Source organism: Dromaius novaehollandiae, chromosome 4 (assembly GCF_036370855.1).
Source record: "Dromaius novaehollandiae isolate bDroNov1 chromosome 4, bDroNov1.hap1, whole genome shotgun sequence".
NCBI lineage: Eukaryota > Metazoa > Chordata > Aves > Casuariiformes > Dromaiidae > Dromaius > Dromaius novaehollandiae.
The window spans coordinates 71,837,911-71,859,058 of NC_088101.1; positions in this window are offsets into that span (position 1 = coordinate 71,837,911).

Consider the following 21,148-nt stretch of genomic DNA (forward strand, 5'->3'; position numbering starts at 1 on the left):
ATGAGAATTAATACACTGAGATCCCTTCTGCTATGACATTTCCATGAAATCAGCTAGCTGATGCTGGCTAGGATCTACTATGGTCAAAAACAGCCATTTTTTTACTGAATAAAATGTTCTTAAAATGATTTGGAACCATCAAGGTAGGGGATTCCTTGTAAATCTGATTTTTGACTCACCTTCCCCTTGACTAGTTTTGCAAGGTCAAAAGTATATACTATGTATATTGGGAAACAAGAGCATTTTTAATCAGGTGCATGACTTGGGAAGAGAACTGCATACAGACACCAGAACTGCTCAAGGTTTGTTATAAAGCTGAGTCAAACCCATCTGCGTATGTGCTTCCTACGCAGACAGCAATGCAGATCTCTCCCACCCTCAAGCCCTCCACCCCATACTTGTAATTCTTTTATTAATTCCTTCTGGATGTCTTATATTCAGCTTAAGGGAGTTCTGAAATCTCTGTGTACACATTAATCAATATGAAATATGCATTTGTACACATACCGGGACTCCAGGGACAAGTGCTTTTTACCACCTCCGTCATCCTCTCTCTTCTGATATTTCTGGTTGTTTGTTGCTTCCACTTGCTGTGTCTTGTCTTAAATTAAACCTTAAGCCCTTCATTGCAGGAGCTGTCTTTTATTGTGCGTTGTTGGGAGGGGTTTTGCAGAAAATCTAGAGCACTAGATAGAGCTCTCAAGGCACTACTGAAATAATAATGAAGCAGTTTCACCAAGGTGGGACCAGAGAGCATTGTCGGCTCTGTCTGAATTCTACTTGTCCCTGAAAATAGCTTAGGTAATAAGATAGCTGCTTTAAAATTGCTTGGGATATCCCATAGGATTCTGTTTTGACTCTGATTTCCATTTGCAGCACATGTTCTGCCATTTGGCCAGCACCATCAACCCATGTGAGCTAATTTAAGGTTGCTAAACAGATGACACAGAACATATATCTTTTATATTTGATCTCTACACTGGTAAGTTATCTGAGTGATAGTTAATCTTAACCTGTAATGGGATTTGCCTTCACTCCTTCAAGAGTGAGATATTGGTCTTCTACAAAGCAGCAGCTCAGGAGAGAGAGTGTGTGTGTGGGGAAAGATGAGAGTGTTAATTTATATTTTTTGGCTTCTCATTTTCATAAATTGGATCTGGTGCTGGATGTCTCTACAGGGAACAACGGGGTCATCATCCTGCAGCGCTAGGCTGTCTGAGTGGATGACAACAGCCACCTCAGCTTTTGTGTGTGCAGCGTAAGCAGGGAGAGGCACTTGCTGCCTGCGCGCGGCGCCAGCGCCAGGCAGGGGCTCAGCACCGAGCCGGGCCGGCGGGTGCTGCTTCCTGTGCCTGGGAGCCACCGGCTGCTCTGCATCCATCCCAATGAGGGGCAAGCCAGGGACTTCGCTGCCTGCACTCATTTGCATTCATCCGTGTGTTGACTTGGAAACTGAGTCTGGTTTATTTTTGGAGCCAGTACCCAATTCTTCAGGGACTGTGGTCAGAAATCCAAATGTTAGACATCACAGAAGTCTCTGCCCTCTGGGCAAACCCCAGGGCACAGGAGAAGGGGCTGAGCTGAGACCATGAGAAAAGATTATCAAGAGAGATAAAGCTCTCATAAACCTCATCATCCGAAGTGCCATGCATACATCCTCCTCCTGCTCCAAGGCACCCAGCACTGTATACCCACCAGCCCACCATAGTTCAGGCAGGCTTTTCATGGTTTCAGGAGCAGTAACTTGGCAGGATTGCTTTGCCTTCTTTTTGTCTGGTTACTCTACTTCACCATCAGCTGCACTCCCTTCACAAGCCCTCTCCCCAGCTAACTGTTCAGCTTGTGCCCTGGGGAGCAGTCGAGGAACTCTGTCCCTGGGGGTGCAAATATAAACACCGCTTTGCTAAAATAGGTCGTTTCAGCCACCAGCAGTGCTCTCTCCACCTCTGCGTAGTCCCCAGCAGACCAAGTCCCTGCGCAGACTCTATTAATGGTGTCCACGTGTCTCGGTGCAGCATCAGACCCTTGATTTCTCCCCAGACAAGACCAGTGAGCACCAGCAGACAAAGAAGTCCTGCCTTTCTACTGTCTTCCCCCAGCCACCAAAACCAAAAAGTCGCTCTCTCCTCCATCCTGCTGCCTCCTGCTGTCTTTTCTCTTTTTAAACTCCTCCTTCAAGCTTGGCCTCTCTCAAAGGTTTGGCAGGGCAGGATTGTCTGAAGCAATCAGACACAGTGACGATCAACCAGGAGCTTGCACACGTGAGCATGGCCGTGAGGAAGCACGTATCTTAACACAAAAATAACCTCCAGTCATACCAAAAAGCTGCGCTGTGCTCTGCCCAGGCTGTCCCAGGCAGGGAAGCAGTAGGAGAGAAAAGAAGGGGCATACGGCCTGGTGGATACGCTCTATGAGGAGTGAGCTTTCAGTATCTCAGCTTTATCTGCTCTGAGGTAAAAATGAGGTCGCTCCCCCTCCCCGGGGAAAGATAAGGCATCTTATAGCTGCATGCGGTACAGCTTGTTCCCAGGCAGCTCCTGCCAAGGAACTGACACGTGCTGAGTGCACCTCCTTACTTTGCCCCAGAGCAGCGGGCTTGTGAACCTGCACCTGTATGAAGGCAATGGCACCACAAAAAAACATACAGACCATAAAACCCTGTTACTTATGATTATTTACATTGACATTTAAATTGCCGTAGTAAAATAGTGCTCAACTCACTGCCACAAGTGAAGAAATACAGCTCCCCCCAGCCCCCAAACAAACAAAAAAAAGTGAATATCCCAAACAGAAACCTTACTCACACAGGTAAAACCGTCTCCTCTTTCCACAGCAACAATAAATACAGACAGCAAAGCACACCGCTGCCCTATGTGTCAGAACAGAATTTGCTGAAGTGATTTTGTGCTTTCTGATTGATAGGGGTTTTTAGGTGTTAAATGTATATTTTTAGAAAGCTCGTCCAGCTCTTTTCCTGTGTTTCCTACTTTTTTCCTATGCTATGGCGAAATTTGAGATTTGTTGCTATTTTGTTGTGCAGGTCATAAAGTAACTTCTTAGCTGTTAGACCATAGCAAGACAGTGACGATAACAGGCCAGTGAGGTTTGGGTCACTTGGCACCTTTCCTCTGTATCTGACATGCTGCCTGCTCTGGTCAAAGTGTGAGGTGCGAGAGGTGACTAAGCTCAGGTACTAACTTGTTGTCGTGGCAGTTATCCAGAGCTGAATATCTGGTGTACAATAACTAACCTGCCCTATGGAAGAAGGGTCATATATGCAACCTAAAAAGGAAGAAACACCACGGCCAAGCCAGCTACGCTATGCGTTTTACAGCTGCACTGACCCACTTTCCTGTGGAATTGTATTTCCACCGAGTGTATGGTTGTACAAATGATGCCATTGTGCTACATGCAGATTTAATAGTCACATTATGGGGCTTGGGTCTGCCTGTCATCTGATCCTTCGTGAATATACTGTTAAGGTAGTTATTCTCAGATCTAGCCTTCTGCCTTTTTTTGTTTGGTTCGGTTTAGAATGACATTCAGGATTCCTTTACAGGCAACTGCGCAGAGCAGGGAAATCTATGTGTGGTGCTTCCTACCGGAGTCACCATCTGGCCAATATTCATCTTGTTTAGTGAAATACCAAGATATCCATAGAACGCAGGTGTTAATGCAGATCATAAGGCACAAGTGACCGCGGTAATAAACCAACATGCAATAAAATGTAATTAATGCACCTGGTGCTTGGGTTTGAAAAGAATTTCAGAGCCTTTTTATTTTCTCTGCACACTGATGTGCATTTTAATAGTTAGAAGTGCAATCATCACTTCACAACCAACCCTTTAATCATTGTATTAATTTCCTTAAAAAGTGAGCTAGAGTGTTTGCTAGTAAATATTATTTCATTATTTAATCATGAGGGGGAAAAAAGTGGAAGTGCACATGAAACCATATGCTGCTTAGTAGCATTTTTGTGGTATGAAAAAGACTATTGTCCCGTTTCTGTTGATCTGGTTCTACTGCTGGCAAAGGTTTGTTTTGACTCTTGTAATCCTTGTTGAAATGTTCCAAATGGTTTTGAACCAGCTGGAACAAGTGAAAAGATCCAAGGCAAAAAATAAATGATTAAGCTTTCTATCACTGGATTTCACAGTGTGTTTTTCATCTCGCCCCTGACCTGCATCAATAGCAAATGCATTTTTGTAAGGTTCAAACCCCCCAGGATGATATTTGTTCCAAGCAGGCCAAAAACAAACAAAAAACCCCAGGAACTGTACTGGCAGATTTTCTGTGTGTTTGTAGGTCCCAGAGAATCATATTCTTTTCAAATGTACATTAACAACAGAGATCTCAACCAATCTCATTAGTCAGCTGACAAGTCACAAGCAGACAGGGGATGTATGGGGGAAAGGAAAAGGTCATGAAGTCAAAGCCAAGGGTCATAGGTAATTTGTATTTTTGCATGGATATTTCTCAAGGGTGGTCTTAAGTGTCTGAGGAACATAAATCTATTTGAGGATACTCCCACACTGCAGGAGAGGGTCAGTTCCATCAAGTGATTCCCAGTCATATGCTAACTATTTAACAGGGATTCGGAAAGCAGTTAATTCCCCTGAGAGGTTTCCACTACTGACAGTTATATTGTTCAAACCCTTTCCCTCACCTTGACACAGATTACTGTGTGTTTGGCCACTACCAGTCAGTGCTAAATCTCCATGAAGGAACTGTTGACACGCATGTCCATAAGCAGTGCCCTCTCAGGGCAAGTGGCTAGCCCCCAGCTTCTCTTACAGGCTTCTTTTTTTCTGCTTTTTTGGCAAATACTGCTCTTTTGGCAAACCCTAGGAGGAGGGAAGCAAAGGCAGGTAGGATGGGGGTATGTCTTTTCTGACTGCCAGCCTTTGCAGTCTACTATCCCCAATGAATAACTAGTAAGATGTTGCCAATACCTTCAGAAAATGCTGTGTGAGCCATTTCTTCAATGACTTGGCTTGATTTTAGGAGGAAAACTATTTCTGGGTGCTTTATCCAAGTGTTCCCACAGGGACCCTCTTGGTGCTTCCTGACCTCTCTAACAGCTGCCATGTCCTACTGACAGGTCTCCTCAGACACCTTACTTTGTTCTTAGATTAGTAACCTAATAATAAAATACCGGCAACAGACAAGACACGTGCAACACTGAGAGAAACCCCTTGCAAAGAGAATTAGGAGCTGTAAATGGTATTAGCAGACTACCAGTCTCTTCTTAATTGCAGCAGCGGTTAGCGTCCCCCAGTCTACATCCTGTTGCCCCATGAAAGGCTCCTCTCTCATGGTGTCCAGCAAGTGCACTTGCACCACCACCAGTCCCGTCCTCTTCTTGGCCGCTTCATCATTGCAGGAATCGTGCATGTGGGCACTGAAATGCTCACTGCTTCTTTGCATCATCTGTACAGCAGTTTTTACATGATCAGCCATGTCCTTTAAAGACTAAGAAGAAATTACCAATTTAATTTTTACTTCTTGACCTAAGCTGGCTTTTGAACCCAGGTCCACAGAGGTGAAAGGTTAATGTATTAAGCTGTCTGTTTCAATTAATCTCTAAATGCTGGGCAGATTTACAAACTATTGGAAGATTTTAAATTTTATCTGATTTATGAGACAGTCTTTTTAAGTTCAGATTGCTTTTACAGATGGTCACTGGGCAATAAGGATAATTACTATACAGATTTATTGTCAGAATGGAAATTGTAGGTTCCAAAATAGTCCAGACCTGTCTATTCCAAACTGGCTACGACATGCAAGTACTCAGCTAGTACAGTTGTTAACTTGTCCCATGCAAACTGCTATGCTTCAGGTTAAGGAAGGCCTAAATATCAGGAGTTAGGTTACAGTATGAATTCCATATGAATTAGAAAATCACCTATCAGGCATAAATTAATTTTCACACACTGAATATTAAAAGTCTGACTTCAAAACTCCCTAGGTGTTCCACTGACACTGAGGGGTAGGATCCATTTGCAGTTGTTATGCTGTGGTCGGAAGAGTACCTGAAATATAAAACAGCCAGATCACTTTATTTCTTATGTTTCAGAGAAGAAGTCAGTCTTCTTGAGGAAAGGCTTCTAGCTTGACAAACTGACACAAAGCAATTATTCCACTGATACAATTCAATACTGCAAACAACTTGCTAAAAAAAAATATAATACCCTGTTGCCACACATCAGGCATTTCCGTTGGATAATACAATACAAATACACCTGTGTAAGAAAGCTCAGGATCTGTAAAGAAAAACCTTCAGTACCAAACAGCAGCAAAGTCATGCAAAGTCATAGAGGATGAACACCTTTCATTTCCCTCTTTGAACACTTTATTGTCACCTGATAACCTGCTCTGGCTCTGCCAAAGAGGGAAGGGGGACTGAGCAAAGCCCATCCTGCCAGGGCTGCAGCAGCCTTGATGCCTTGGGAAGAGCTGGCGAGCCAGTGCGCATGTGTCCTCCGTGGGAAGGACTTAGAAATGTGGCCCGTGGGGTACACCAGCTGCTGTGCACGGTCACAGGCCACAGTCTGCACGTTTCTGAAGAGTGAATTGCAGAACTTTACAGTGAGTTGTAGTAATGACAAGGCAGCTGGAGGCAAGGACCTGTGTGCGGAAGGTTTTGTCAGACAGTCCTGGCAGTCTGCTAGGTTCCCAGACACATACCTGGTAACTGTTGCTGTTGGTTCAAGAGGAAGTGTGAAGCCTCAACAACCCTGAGACTTCAAATTCGCATTTTAGCAGCATCAAAGAGTCTTCTGGTGTCTTCAGAAGTCACCCAAAGGCCCCACTTTCACCTGAGAGGCGCTAGGAGGGGGAGGCAGAACATGGCCAAGAGTCAGGCCCAGTTGCTATCACAGTGGGATGTGCAGATGTCACAGCGGGACGAGCAGAAACCAAACGCGGAAGGAAAGGCTAGGAGAACTTTTCTGTTCTAGCGTGGGCAACCTCCCTGTTAGGCCAACAGGAAGAGCTGGCTGTGGGCTGGAGGCTGGTACCCAGGTCTATACAGTGGACCCCTGACATTTCCATGTTATCCTATAAATAGAAGGGCTGTTTACCAATCAAAGATTCAGTCTCCAAGGCTTTTTACTGGTATAAAGCCATTTAGCTGGCTGTCGAACAGCATACATGCATCATCCTCAGTACTCATGATTCATGGCTGCACAAGAGACTGAGGTTGCCCAGGTATTTCAAGCTAGATATCGAACAGTCAGATGTAGCAATGTTCAGTGGCTTCCCAGCTGAGTGGGTTTAATACAGCAATAGAGAAGTGCACAGCCTATGTTCAGCCCCTAGTCCCAGCCTCTAGGCTGTTCAGAGCAGCTGTGTGCTATTAGGAGAAAACTGGTGCCCGTAGATACAGGACAAACTTTGATCACGTTGGCTTGCCATACACGAGTCAGTTCAGTTGTTATCACCTAATCTGCTTTTTGGTTGTTTAAAAAGCGTGGTGACTAGAAATGACATTTATCCATCACAGTTTGAAAAGCAAAGAATAGCTAAAATTCCTTTTTTTTTTTCTTAGCAGATCCAGTCCTTATGCAGAAAAATTGTATTATAGATATGTAGGGGTTTTGCAGGAGGGAAGGTGAGGAGTGGGAAGGAGAAATTGCCAGTATCCCAGCATCATTAATTGATGTCAGCTCTGCTCAGGGAATAGCGTGTATCTGTTAATTGCTGCTGCAGATCCAGCAGATGGTGCGTAAGACATTGCATTTAATGGAGCCCCTCAAAAAGAGTGGCATCTGTTTGTTTAATTTCTTGGCAATGAAATGGCAGATTTAAAAAAAAACAAACAAACTAAATTGGACATTTAGATATGGACTTTCCCCAACAGATTATAAATGTTTTAAGATAAATGGGTCAAATGAAGGAAAATATCAATTGACACATTTGAGAAATAAGCCAAACTTTTAGATATTGGCTCTTTTAAAGATTAGAGTTTCAACATGAGGCAATGAAACTCCTTAAAGAGGGTTTCGTATAAAACTGACACTATGCTTTTGACTGGGAAATTGTCTAAATGTTTGTAGAACTGTGACAAACACTAATTCAGAAACTAATTCATTCTGCCGGTCTCTCTTTCTCTCTCTCACACACCCTGAGGTTAAAATATGATCTATATATACTAGACATGTATTTTTTGTTTTAATCATGTGCATCTCCAGCATTTAAAAATAGCAACAGAAAACAAGGCAGAAAGCATCAGCAGCCCCCTGTATTTAACAGCTGGAACAAGCAACTCAGAAGGATGCTGCCATAGTTTCAATATTAAAAAAAATCCCTACATTCCTGGGCATTCATGGTAATAAAAATTGCCACAGAAGAGCAGACAAGTAATGCCTCCATAGCAGTATATTGCATTGTCTCTAACAATGGTAAAGCTTGGATGTTTTGCACAGAGATGTAAAGAACCTCCCAACCTTTATTTGGTATGCAGTATTGCACCGTGAGGATTGCTTCCTAACCCTGCTTGGTGAGCACAGCATGACAAAACATGAGGATGGATGACCCTCTGCATACCTCCACCCTATTTATCATTTTTGGGGATATCATTTCTCAGATTTTAGGTATGATTTGTATTTTCCCTGTTTTGAAGCAGAGTTAGGATGCTCAAGCTGGGAAATAGACCACGTGGACTCGGTATTTCCGGTTCCTGATTCAAAAAAATGTTGTTGCTCACTTTTTCTTACAAACTGTATCCCATGTTCATTGCCATAGGCCAGATAGAGTCCGTCTGACCATGCCAGAAAGTTTTACCCTAAGAATTTTGCCGGATGGCAGCTGCTGACATGGCTGCATCACCGGGTGCGCACGTACTTGGCTGTGCTGGCTGGGACTGCATGTTGGCAGAAGACATGGTGAGCCATGGGCAGCAGCCCAGAGCCACAGCTGCCGACATTGCTGCATTGCTCAAGTGTGTCTGTGCTGGCATTTTTTGCTGATGGCTGTATGTTGGCTGAAGATACGTGTTTTTTTCCAGGGGTTGGTTTTATTTCAGGCAATAGAGATGCACGTGCTGTTGACCCTACATCAAATGTGTGCATAGAGGTACACAGATTTGTGGAGGCCCCCAGTAGAGCTTTCTTGGGTAGACTGAGCGTAGGGGGGAGAAAGTATTTCTCTCTTACTCTACATGGTGGAATAGGAAGACTTTTGCTACTACTGCTTTGGGCTGCGCCTTTGCCTTTCCCCTCACCAAGGCAGCTTCACAAGGTGCTTGGAGAGGACTGTGTTGGGCACATAGCCGTTGTGATTCCCTAAGGCCAGCACCTTGTTATTTGTCAAAAGACACTTTAGGCTTTTGATTAGTTGATCTGGTCTAAGCTATTCCCTGTGTGTTATGAGCCTTCAGTCAGGCAAGAGCTTGTTGACTTCCACTGGAATTTCTTTGGGTAAAAAAGCCCAGAGAAAAGGATTTGGTCTAATCTGTGCAGCTATGCACCGCCGGTACTGGCCGACCTTGGACCACAGCGGGTGAATGATTTCTCCCAAAGTTTCCTTGAACCGCACCAGTGCTGCACAATGTGGGCGTTGTGCTATGCTGTGTCCGTGCACTGCTGAATGCTAGTTTACCTGAATGCTTATGCCTTTCCTCTTCTCAGTTTGCGTGTAACCCTCTGAGCGCTGTTGCTTGTTTGCTGTATTCTGCATGCACATGAATGAGGAAGTAAAAGGGAAATAATAGCACAATAAACCAACTGTTAGTATTTTAACCTTGTGATTGCATTCTGCAGGAAGACATACACCAAAATATAGGCTGTAGTTTAACCAACATTTTTCAGCTCTATACTGAGGATATCTCAGATATATAATCTTTTTACTTTTTTTTAAATCACCCAAGGCATAGCTTTGCAAAAATTACAAATGTCAAAATAAAAAAGGTGTGAATTACTAACATAGTGCTAACATCTTGATAATGTTATCTTAGTAATACTAATGTTAGTGTGATGTTAATGTGATATTAATATGATGTCAATGTCAGTTATGGTAGAACAAAACTTCTGCCTCTGTTTCCCTACCTGTGAATAGGGAGTAGTAACATCAGCAGCTGTAAGTAACATCTTTTTTTTTTCTCACTCACAGAGCTAAGTACAAGAGCTATGTGGTCTTACTATTACTATTTCAGCACCTTATCTTCTCAAGCCAAATGAAACCTAAGACTGTTAAAAATACATGACTGTGCTCTTTTCTTATTTCAGATGAGTTTTTTCTGAGTAAAATTTTAACCAGAGTAGAAGATTAAATGTCTATGTATGTGACAGGATGTTACGTAAGTTTTTTTATCTGGTTTACTATTAATAGACGCTGTATAAAATTGTTGTCTTGAAGGGTTTTTTGATTAGCAGTTATGATAGATAGACCCTTCCCCATATACTGTGAGTCAACAGTTGATTTCCCAAATGAGGTCAGTACCATTTTGATCCAACAGAGCCACTCCTCCGACAAAGAAAGCAGCCTGCAGTGAATCAGCACATATGGAACGGACCCAATTCTATTGAAACTAAAATAAGCATAAAAAGGGCTCAAAAGAAATAATCTAAATGCCTCTCATGGCTCTCGCCATGTATCACATGATTAGTCTATAAAAGCTTAGACTGAAAAATCTACTACTCTCCCTACCTTGCTAAAAGAAAAAAAAGCTCTGCAACATTCTTAATTAAAAGATAAGGAAATGTTGCTCATAAATACTCATACCTTGCACTTATTTATGACATTTCTGCTAAGGAGCTGAAAAAAGTAGATGAGTATTGTTATCTTCACTTGTCCAGCGAGTGTGTGCCAGCATGAGGAATGTGGCCCGGTGCTCTGCTGTACTGCTTTTAACCACCCCGTAGGCAGACGGCAGGGTGTAATGGGACAGGCTGCCTCCTGCGGCGGTTTAACCTCTGCCTTTGATCGCAGTGGTCCCTTCTGGTTATTTTCGTGATTGCAGGAAAAATATTAAATACTAAACATTCTGCAATAACTCTTTATTTGAAATAGCTCCTCTGCATAACAAATTCACCCATTGGAATTTGGATTTTCAAACTGACGCCTTAATAAACAATTTAGAAGTACACCGGCCAGGAGAGCAAACAATAAATCAAAAGCACCAAAGAAGCGAAAGTCCCATTCGAAATGCGTAAGGCATCCGTGGTGCCTACGTGAGCAGGCAGGGATTTGGTTCTTAGCAGCTAAGCTCCGTCTCCATCTCCTGCAGGGGACACGAGCAACCTCTCGGTTCCCTGCAGTGCCTGGGAACAGCATTTGCTCGTCCTTTCCCTGTGTGTGGTGCTTCAGGTGTCCCCTGCGAAGCCATGAGACGCTCCTGGGGCAGGGTGGGATGATAACCCCCATAAAGGGGTCTGGCCTGGGGCGACCCAGGACTGCAGCATCGGAGGGCAGGAGATGGAAGTGCCACCGTGGTGACCGCCTCTGCCGTAGTTTTCCTCTCGTGGGTGGCGCGAGCTTGCTCGGATGCTCAGGCGAGGTGCTCTGCAGCTCCCCGGGGTGCCTGCTGCTCACTGCCCCGCTGCCAGCTCCCCCACGCCTGTCCCCACGAAGGAACCGAAATTCGAGCCAAATGCCTGTCACCGGTTCCTTTTAGCAGAACAGTGCTCCCAAAATAAAATGGAAGACTCCTAAGTCTGTTTTTAGAAATATTTTTGACGCCTTTGCTCCAAATTATCTTTTCTAGACTGGAATAGCTTAGAAAATATCAATGGTGAATATTTAAAGAAAGACTTCAACACGTCAGTCACTTCTCAGTTTGGTAGCACTGCTTTCCAGCATGATTGATTAAGCTTGCAATTTAAATATAAGTTCTCATAGGCAAATACTTAGTGGAGAGAAAATGACAAAATTTCAAGTGCCAAATATAACCTGCGCATCACCACGGAAATGCAAACAGGTAGGCAATTTTGTCTGACAAACTGTCTATGATCCACATGTTCCCATTCAGGCTTCCTTCTATTATCTGCTTTAGCTTCAGTAGACTTGTCTTCTACTTCTCCCCAGGTGGCACCTGAAGACGTCCGCTGCTGCATTTGTGCATTTCCCTCACTGTCACATTTCCCTTTATTTAGCTCTCTGCTCTCATGCGCAAAAGTAGACCAGACAGACAGGCTCCATTTCCTATTTTAGGAAATGTTCTTGAATTAGTGTTTTCAGTTAGGCTTGTGTTGTCAACCGGTATGAGACATCATCACTTCATGATTTTTATTTTAGTTATCCATCACTGTTTCATTGAAAAAGAAAAGCAGACCCCAAGACCTTCCCTTGCTTTGATCATGTTTTTAATTTCTAGTAATTTATTCTCTGCTTCATTCATTCTATAGCCTGAGTATTTTTCTGCAGGGAAGAAGACTATATAAATAATATTATAGAGTTAGTTACACTTCCTTTTTTTGAAGGCAGTTGATTTTCTCCAAACTGACTTGAAATCTTTCCAGTGTGGATTGAAATTAATAGTGAATATTAGCTCCTTTTTCCATTTCCCTCACAGATTATTTTCTTCCAGGACTTTTCACTTACTTTTCTGCTTTTGTATACTAGAAGTACCATACGGTACAGCAACTGCACAATGGTGAAAAGCAGCATCACATTTTCCCTGGAGGAAGGGAAGGATGCACTATAACGGAGCAGGCTGTTGGTCTTTCAGGAGCGTCCTCCTGCATTCAGCAGCAGCAGCAGCAGCAGTTGATGTTCTCTGAAAAGAACAAACTGCCTCCCAAAACATCCAATCTAATCTGTACCTCAGCAGCTACAGCTTTGAGATCTGTGGCTGGAGTATGAAGGATGTAGCCAAGAAACTGCAGCTGCAGTAAGGCTGCAAGTGTCCCACATAATCACAGGGATCACTGGGCATGTGACAACCCCCAGTGACTGCAACAGCAGAGAAGAAAATGCTGAAATGTTGTATAGTCCCTGGCACCTAAGTGTGTCTGCACTATGGAGAACACAGTAGGAATTCAGATAGGCAATCAAAAGGCACTGGGGTGTTTTGGTCATATTGTGTAAATAATACAACTTTCATGGGGTTTAATGTTTCTACATACACAGACTGAAGCTGCAGACCCATTGAAGTCAATACTAGCAAAGCTCTGTCATTTCTGAAGTCCAGATCTTAGAACTGGTTTGACACATTTTTGTCAGATAGTAAAAAGCTCCAAGCAACCAATCCCCCCCGCCCCCCAAACCCAAACCCACTATTCTGAGTAGTTTGTCAGCACTTCACATAAGTATTACTGATAGGAGGTTCAGCAGTCTCTCGCTTCTCCATCTTTCTATAAAATATGTTTTAGCGCACTTGAGATAGAGAGGAGTTGGTGTATAAAAATCAAAGTACTGAATGTTTCAAAAGATAACAGAAGTTTATTATACTATAAAGGCTTTCAGCATATGTGAATGCTTATTTTATCTGAACACATTAGCATAGTTATTAGTCATTCTAAATGATTAAATTTCCCTCTCATCCACCTAATCTGCATTATAAATGAATATACTGAAGAGCAATACACTTTGTTGATAAAGCACTGGCTTGGCATTCAGGAGACAGGGTTTGTTTCTAGGGCTGACTTTGACCTCTTGAGTTGGCCCAAGCTGATCACTGTGCCTTAAAGTGCCTCAGCTTCTCAGTTTGTCAAATAATATTGACCTGTCTTGTCTAATGAATCAATATCCAATCAGTATCAATATCCAAGCAATATCCATCAATACCTGATAAATATTTGTGTCTGTTTTACAGGTGTCTTTCAGTAGCACCTTTCAAGCTTTAAAGTGTTTTCTTTGTGAGAAACACTATGAATCTTGTTTTAAGGGCAGGGTGACATTCTCAGCCCATGGCTGTTGACAGGCGTTGAGATCCATGGAGCTATGGCAACCTGCAGCAGTGGAAAACCAGCTACTCTCAAACTTGTGGTAAAATCTTTTTTCTTTTCTTTTCTTTTCTTTTTATTTCCTGAGTGAGGACGAAGGGCAGATGTCCCACATGCAGTAATGGTAGCTCCTGTGATTTAGGCTACTGCTTCTTCCACCTGGCTGGCTGTCCATTTCTTCTTCAGCAATAATGGCTAGGAAGGGAATAGCTCACAGTATGTTTGAAAAGAAAGGGAATTAAATTTAATTTTGAACTTTTCAAAGTTTATTCAGTCATGATCTTGAGCAAAGATCCTGTCCTGTTCATCAAGCCTCCGCTTACCACCTTCCAAATGTCATACCATGCTGCTGCGGTGACTCGGGTGAGCTTGGAGGTGAGCGTGGCTATACAAAGGTGATGTGGTTTCCTTTTTCTGCAGGTGATGGGTAGTCTCTAGGTCTGTTTGTATTCCTCAGGAGGTCTGTGAGGCCTCTACCACAAACCAGACTGGAAGGGGAAAGAGCGGTGAAGTGCTCTGGTGACTCCTTGGGGCGCAGGGGCTAGGGGCTGGAGCTCTGCGTGTACTTCTCAAGACAGCAGCTAAAACTGTTCACTAAGAGAATTTCCCTCTTGGGGATGAGCCTTCATTCAGCTTCTGGGTCCTTCTGAGCTTCGAAAAAGTGATTCTGGATCTCTTTTGCATGTCACTTATTGCTTAATACTGTACATATGATTAATTTTTAATGTAGCCAAATCAAAAGTGTGCCGCTATGTACAGTGGAAAAGGAAGCCCTTTTTGCCATTGCTAGACCTCGATATGCAGGATTAAAAAAAGGACTGTGGCAGTTTGCTTAAATAGGTTGAGGCTGGTGCCAATAGACAGCTGAATTCCCCTGAGGGTCAATGGCACAGAAAATGGAAAAAATTCTTGCTGGATGATTGCATAAAGATCACCTCTGATTTAGTCATATTTACATGAAACCTGCATACAGTGAAGTAACGCTCCAGGACTTCTTTAGGCATTGAACAGAGATTTGTGTTTTACTGAGATAAAGCAGGATGTCATCTGTGAAAAGAGCAATTTATGTCCTTTGTCATGGATTGTGATGCCTTGAATCTCTGGAGACTTTCTGATAGCTATTGCTAGCGGTTCAGTGGACAGAGCAATCAGAGGAGGTGACAAAGGACACACTTGCCTTCTGCCTCTCTAAGGAAAAAGTCATTCAAATAAAGGAGTCGCAGAGAGTCATTCAAATAAATGAATGCACACCCTCTAGCTTTCTGTGAGCTTAATGAACCTTATTCACCAGAAGCCGAGCCTTGTTGTCAAGCCTCAGTTTTAGAAAGGAGAAGGAGAATGCTGAAAGAGGTTGGTCCATCAGACTTGTTTTCTGTAGAGGAGCTGAAAGACAATTTTCCGTCCTTCCCCTGAATTCTGGAAGCAGAGCTTTCCTGCGGCTGCAGCGACCTACTTGCTCCGCTGGCTCAGGCTCCACTTTTTTCCTCTGATTCTATTCTGATTACAAACAAACATTTGCTGCTCTGCTGGCAAATGAATTTTGTACAGTCCTGAGGCAAAAATCATTTTAAGAGAGCCTCTCTGCTTCTTCCTAGCATCTTTATGTTGGATTTTATAGGAGGACAGCGATTGTGTACATGAAATCATCACAAGAGCTGGTAAGTTCCAAAAGTGTCTAAATCATTAGGTGCATATGAAGCCATATCACATATTTGTTTTTTTAAGCTTATATTCCTCTCTATAGGATAAGAAACAGAGTTCATCCATCAGTGAAAGCGAAATATCTGCTCCGATTTGGGCAGTGAGTCATCCCCAGCGCCTCTGATGTATAGCCCCTTGCCAGTGTGTGCAGTCATGTGGTCACATAACTCTCTCTAGCTGCATGAAATGAAAAGGAAAAATGTTAAATTTGCTAATATTTATCACAATCATTTTTCAAGAGCAAGAGAGAAACTACTGGTCTATTGAGAAATGTGGCCTTTTAATACTTGACTGGGACTATCCATTTGTGTGAATAATAAAAATCTCTTACACAGATATAGAAAATAGGGTAAAACTTTATAATGGATTATATATTCTCCAGCACAGAGGACCACCGAGGGCCTTGGAATTTGGAAGAAATGCCAATTCATCAAAGTTTTGTCTTCCTTTTTTTTTTTTTTAAGCTCTCTGTTTAGGGGATTTCCTGGAAATAATTGAGTTTTCTACTCTTGGACCAAGAGTCTTAAATATTCATGGCTTAAAAGAAAGAGATTATTAAATATCTCACTATTTAATATCTAGATAATTTTGTCCTATAAAATCCTGTGCAGCAAGTAATTTAAATTGGTACCCTATTTATGGCAGGCAAAACTGCTCACTACCATCTGCTTTGCAGTTTTAATAGATGGAGTGTTAACTGCGTGTTGCATGAAATTCATTGCGACTAGGTTAATTAAATGGTTGTGCTTCACTTCCTGCACTCTGGTAATAAGATGACAACCTCATCTGAATTTATTAACCCTTGCCACTTTCAGTGCTGTTATCACCCATTCAACCAGCTTTGGTCAACAAAAATGAAATAAATCACAATAACAGGAGACATAACCATATTGGCTAACAAAATAGATATTGATTAGTATCTTCTAAAGCAAATATGTCAGTACAGTCTGATTTTATTTTCACAAAGGTCATTGAAATCTTTTGGAGAATTTGTAGTGGGAGTAAATTATGATGCAGTAGGTTATTAGAGAAAACCCCAAATCTAATCTTTGCCGCTCAACAACCTGAATGGAGGCTTCAGCATGGAAAGCTGGATGGTTGTTTGAAGTCTTTGGCTTTCTACTCTAGAAAACAGGTATGAAATGATCTGCAGTGAAGGGTCTTGCAGAGGGCCCAAGGCAAAAGCCAGACTTGAGTGTCCCTCTGGTTGGAGGAATTTCTGTCCTCCCAGAAGAGGGAGCATGGGGTAAACAGCTCCATCGGTGCTCTCTCCCTGGCCAGCCCTGGCACTGGCTCAAAGTGTAGTGGTAGTAGATGTAAACACCCTGCTTAGGTATCAAAACAGCAAGGTAATCCATTCACACGTGGGATCGGGGTGTGCACAGTGGGGAAGGTCCTGATAGAGCCATGTCCAGGGGTCAGTTCATGAAGCCAGGCTGTTGTCCACCATTTACACTGCTCAGATACTTTAAAAAGTTGATTTTAGGCACATACACACAAAGCAATCTTGTCTGCTTAGCTGGGATTTGCCAGTGGCAATCAACATTTTTGGGGGAGGGATGGATGCAGTGCATCAAAGCCATATTCATTCAGCTCTCTCGTGCCCATCAGATATGGGCATTGAACTCCAGTTAGCAGCACAAAAGGTCTTTCAAACCTCCTTGCCCTCCAGTCATCCCCATGGACACCATCGTGGCAGCTAAGGCTGTAAGTTTTCTTTTTTTGCGTTGTTACCAGGCTGCCACACCGGAAACAGCTTTTGGGAACGGCTCCTCTGTAATGCTCAGCCCCCCAGGTCCTCGCAGTCTCCAGATGCTGGCTGAGAGGGCTTATTTATGTGGCTAGGTGGGGAAAGTCATGTGGCAGGATCCTTCCACACCTCAGAGCGGTGGAATGAGGTCCAGCCCCGGTTCAGAAGTTCAGCTGCACAGAACTGGCTCAACTTGTCTGCGTGTGACCAGCCCGCACGACGCTTTGCCTTACAGGGCGCTAGATACAACTTGTTTGCTACCGTAACGTGAAAGTTTTGATTTATGCTGAGGGCCGTGGTCAGAAATAAGTTAATGAAATAAATCAGAATTTATAACTGCATATATGAGAAAAGTGTCTCTTTCTCAAAGTGTGCCAGTAGTCAAGAGACCACCAAACTTCTCCCCTTCTGCCCCCTCAATTCAGCTCCCAGACCCTGGTCTTGTCCCAGCCACTAAGCCAAACACCAGAATCAAAGCAATTTGCCCAATACCTTCTCAGCTTTGCTAGGTGGTCGGGAGACCAACAACTTCCCTGATTCATTTCCCAAATGGTGGGTGTTTGACCCAAACATCAATGGACAGTGCAACCAGGTCTGTACCCCAGCCTGACAGACTTTTACCAAGAAATACTGTTTGGCCATGGCCCAGTCTGAGGTGTATTCATTCCCTCCGTTTTTGAAAGCAGATTGGTATAGGAGCAAAGGTACGGCACTCAGAGGGCAGGGATTGATAATGTATCTGGAATTTAATGGGACTGTTACCACAGGCATAATTTACCTGTGAATAGGAATGGAGTTAAAATTGTTAGCCACTGAACATTATTTCAGAGTTTTCAGACTTTCAAATATTTATTTTCCATGATTATTCTTATCATTGGATTTAAATTAGTAAAAAAAAATGAACAACTGCATCTCTATCAGTCTTTGCCTTTTGGTACTAATCTTCATTTAGAACCCAGTTTTACCGAGATAGCTGTATAAAGTTGCCTGAAAGTCGTATTGCGTTGCTGTTCTATTTTGAATTCTGCTTAAAAAAACACTTCTCTTTTACAGGGTAGTAACATTTCTGGTAAGTACTATTCACGTGCTTTAAAGAACTTGGTATGAAACTATCATGGTTCCCAGATTCACTTATCTCTCCTGGCTCTCCCTGCAATCATGCTATAAAAGCATTCAAAATGTTGGCAAAAGTGCACCAAGTTCTAATGTAAAACAGGCAAGTTACACAGATAGTGCCGTGCTTCACCCAGATCTAATCTGAGAGGATGAAACTGAGTTCTTAGTGGAAGGCCTACACGTTGGTTAAAGCTGATGCAAGCCCTATTTTGAGAGCGTATTTAGGAAATGAACTGTATAGAGTTCGGGTGATTCTGCATGAGAGGTGAACCGTATTCACGGCGACAATTTTCTCGCATAATTGCGAAGCACAGAATGAATGTCACATCTGATTCATCTACAGATGCATTTTGTTGATTATGGCAGATAATGCACATCTTCCCTAATTAAATGTTAACATCTCTGCACATTTTCAAAGCTAAGTATTGAAATACTTTCCACCCCAGTGGCAACCAGTCAGTTTGCTGAGGTACAGATTCACATCTTCATCAGTGGGTGGATGAGGCCGCCTTCTGACAGTTCAGCACTGTGCTTTTACTAAAGCTACAACAACCATTAACTTAGAATACCTCTCCCCACCCCCCCTTCTCAAACCAGGCACAATATTCTAGGTGATCTGTGTTTTGCATCTCCCAACATTTTTGGCAAAATTTTATCTGGCAGTCTCATGAGAGAGAATCAACCCACTAGGATGAGACTTTTCAGTAGGAAGAAAGTGGAGCCTCAGCCGGCATGAAACCACACTAGAAGCTGGGTAGGCCCTGAGGGGTTTTGTTCGAGAAACTGCGCAAAATTATCGACACTGGTTGTGAAGGGATCCAGTAGCACATAGGGTTTGCGTGTGCACCTTAGTAACGTCCTAAGCCTCTAATTTTATGTCCTGAAAAGATGAGGATATTCACCAACTTCTCCCCTTCCTGGCTTTGTGTCCATGGGAATAAACCTAGGGCTGGGAGATGAGCAGTTGGCTGGATCCTCTGCCTGGAGAAGTGGAAGACACCCTCCCCTGTTGCTGTGCTGCAAACTTGCTGTACAAGCCATCATCAAAGTGAATGAATCAAGCAGTCTTTGATTCAGACAGAAAAGAACCATATGAACTACCAAGAAATGTCTGTCTTAGAGCAACAGGGAATGAGGTGATTAGCGCATTCATCAAAAATTCAGTAGGTTCAAGTCCCTCACCTGAATCAAACTAGTAGAAAAAATACTTGGCTAAAAATTCCTAATTTGCTCTTTATCTGTGCACAAGTTCTGGGTAAAACACACTACTAGGGTGTCATGAACCTGAAGCTTAAGCAGATGAAAAGTAGAGGAAATTCCAAGACATCTGTTAAAATAAGGGATGTGGGAGAGACTATGCAGCTGATCCTACCTCTTCCCTGTTTTTTCCATCCAACTAGCCTTCACTGCTGTTTTCTGCAGTTTCTGCAGCAATGCAGGGCCATTCTCCTGTACGAAGGCTTTTAGGGACTGATGGTAAAATCTCATGCAAAAAACTTTTGGTTAAAGTCCAGTCTCTTCAGATCCCATGAGCCATTGCAGGAAAAAGCTATGGCCTAGCTCCAGCTTAGCTGAACTAGTGAGGTGACTCTGCCTAGACCTCTGCTGCACAGTGACTGCTGCCAAAAGACTCTCACTCAACACATCCCCTCACTATTAAAATATGAAATTAGGCCAGACAGCAAAACACCTTTTTACACCACCCTCCCCTTGCCCACTCTGCTTGCAGGTGGATCATTTCTTTCTGCACTTTCTTCCTGCTTGCTTTTAGTGAAGTTGGTAATTTTCAGTTACAACAAACCTTGCCCAGTTGGTTTTTGCCACTTAGGGAACTGCCAGCTCTAAGGCCGGGCTCCCGGCTCCTCTCAGCAGGCACCAGCTCCCTGCTCTCAGCACCTTCCTCTCCCAGGAGCATGCTCAGCTGTTGGAAGGGCAGTAAGAACTTTCATTTATTTTTTATACAAAATGAAGATGTTTAATAGCAGTGTTAAGCAAAAAATAACGTAGCCTAAACTCTGGAACTGCCACTGCTTCTTCAGAATGCAAAATATACAACATCATTCAGTGACGCAGTGAAACAGGAATTGGGGCAGTTATGGATCTGTGCCAACATTTAACAGCTGATGAAAGTGATGGCATGTGAAATACCCACTGTGGACAACAAAAATAAGACAGATAACAAAAAAAAGTGAGAGCAACTACTGCTAGTGGTGTTTGTTTTAGTCTGTTTTTCCTGTGGAAAATAAATCTTTCACTCTTCCAACATCACTAAAAATAGAAAGCAAGATAATTGCTCTTCATTTTTGCCATTTATGGTATTGCTCTCCCCTTCTTTGTACAATTAAGATGCTGTGATGGATTTGGAGCTGTCTGACAATAGCTTAGGAATACTGTATATAGACATGGTTAATAAGATGTTTGATGTATTAATACACTGGCTATGATGTATTTTCTGGATTAAAAAACAATCAAGAAATGAAAGGTACTGAGCAGCGTCTCAGGGATGAGCCAGAGGCCCGAGCCAGGCCTGGCCCTGCAGAGCGCTGGCTCCTGGTGCTGGCAGGCACCCGCCGAGGGTAACCTGTGTCTCTAGGTCACTCCTAAACAAATGTGGGAGCAGAGGGATGTTGTGGGGACGAGGCAAGACACGGAAATGGAAGAGCTGAGCTCGTACAAAGTGGCAAGTGAGAGAAATGGG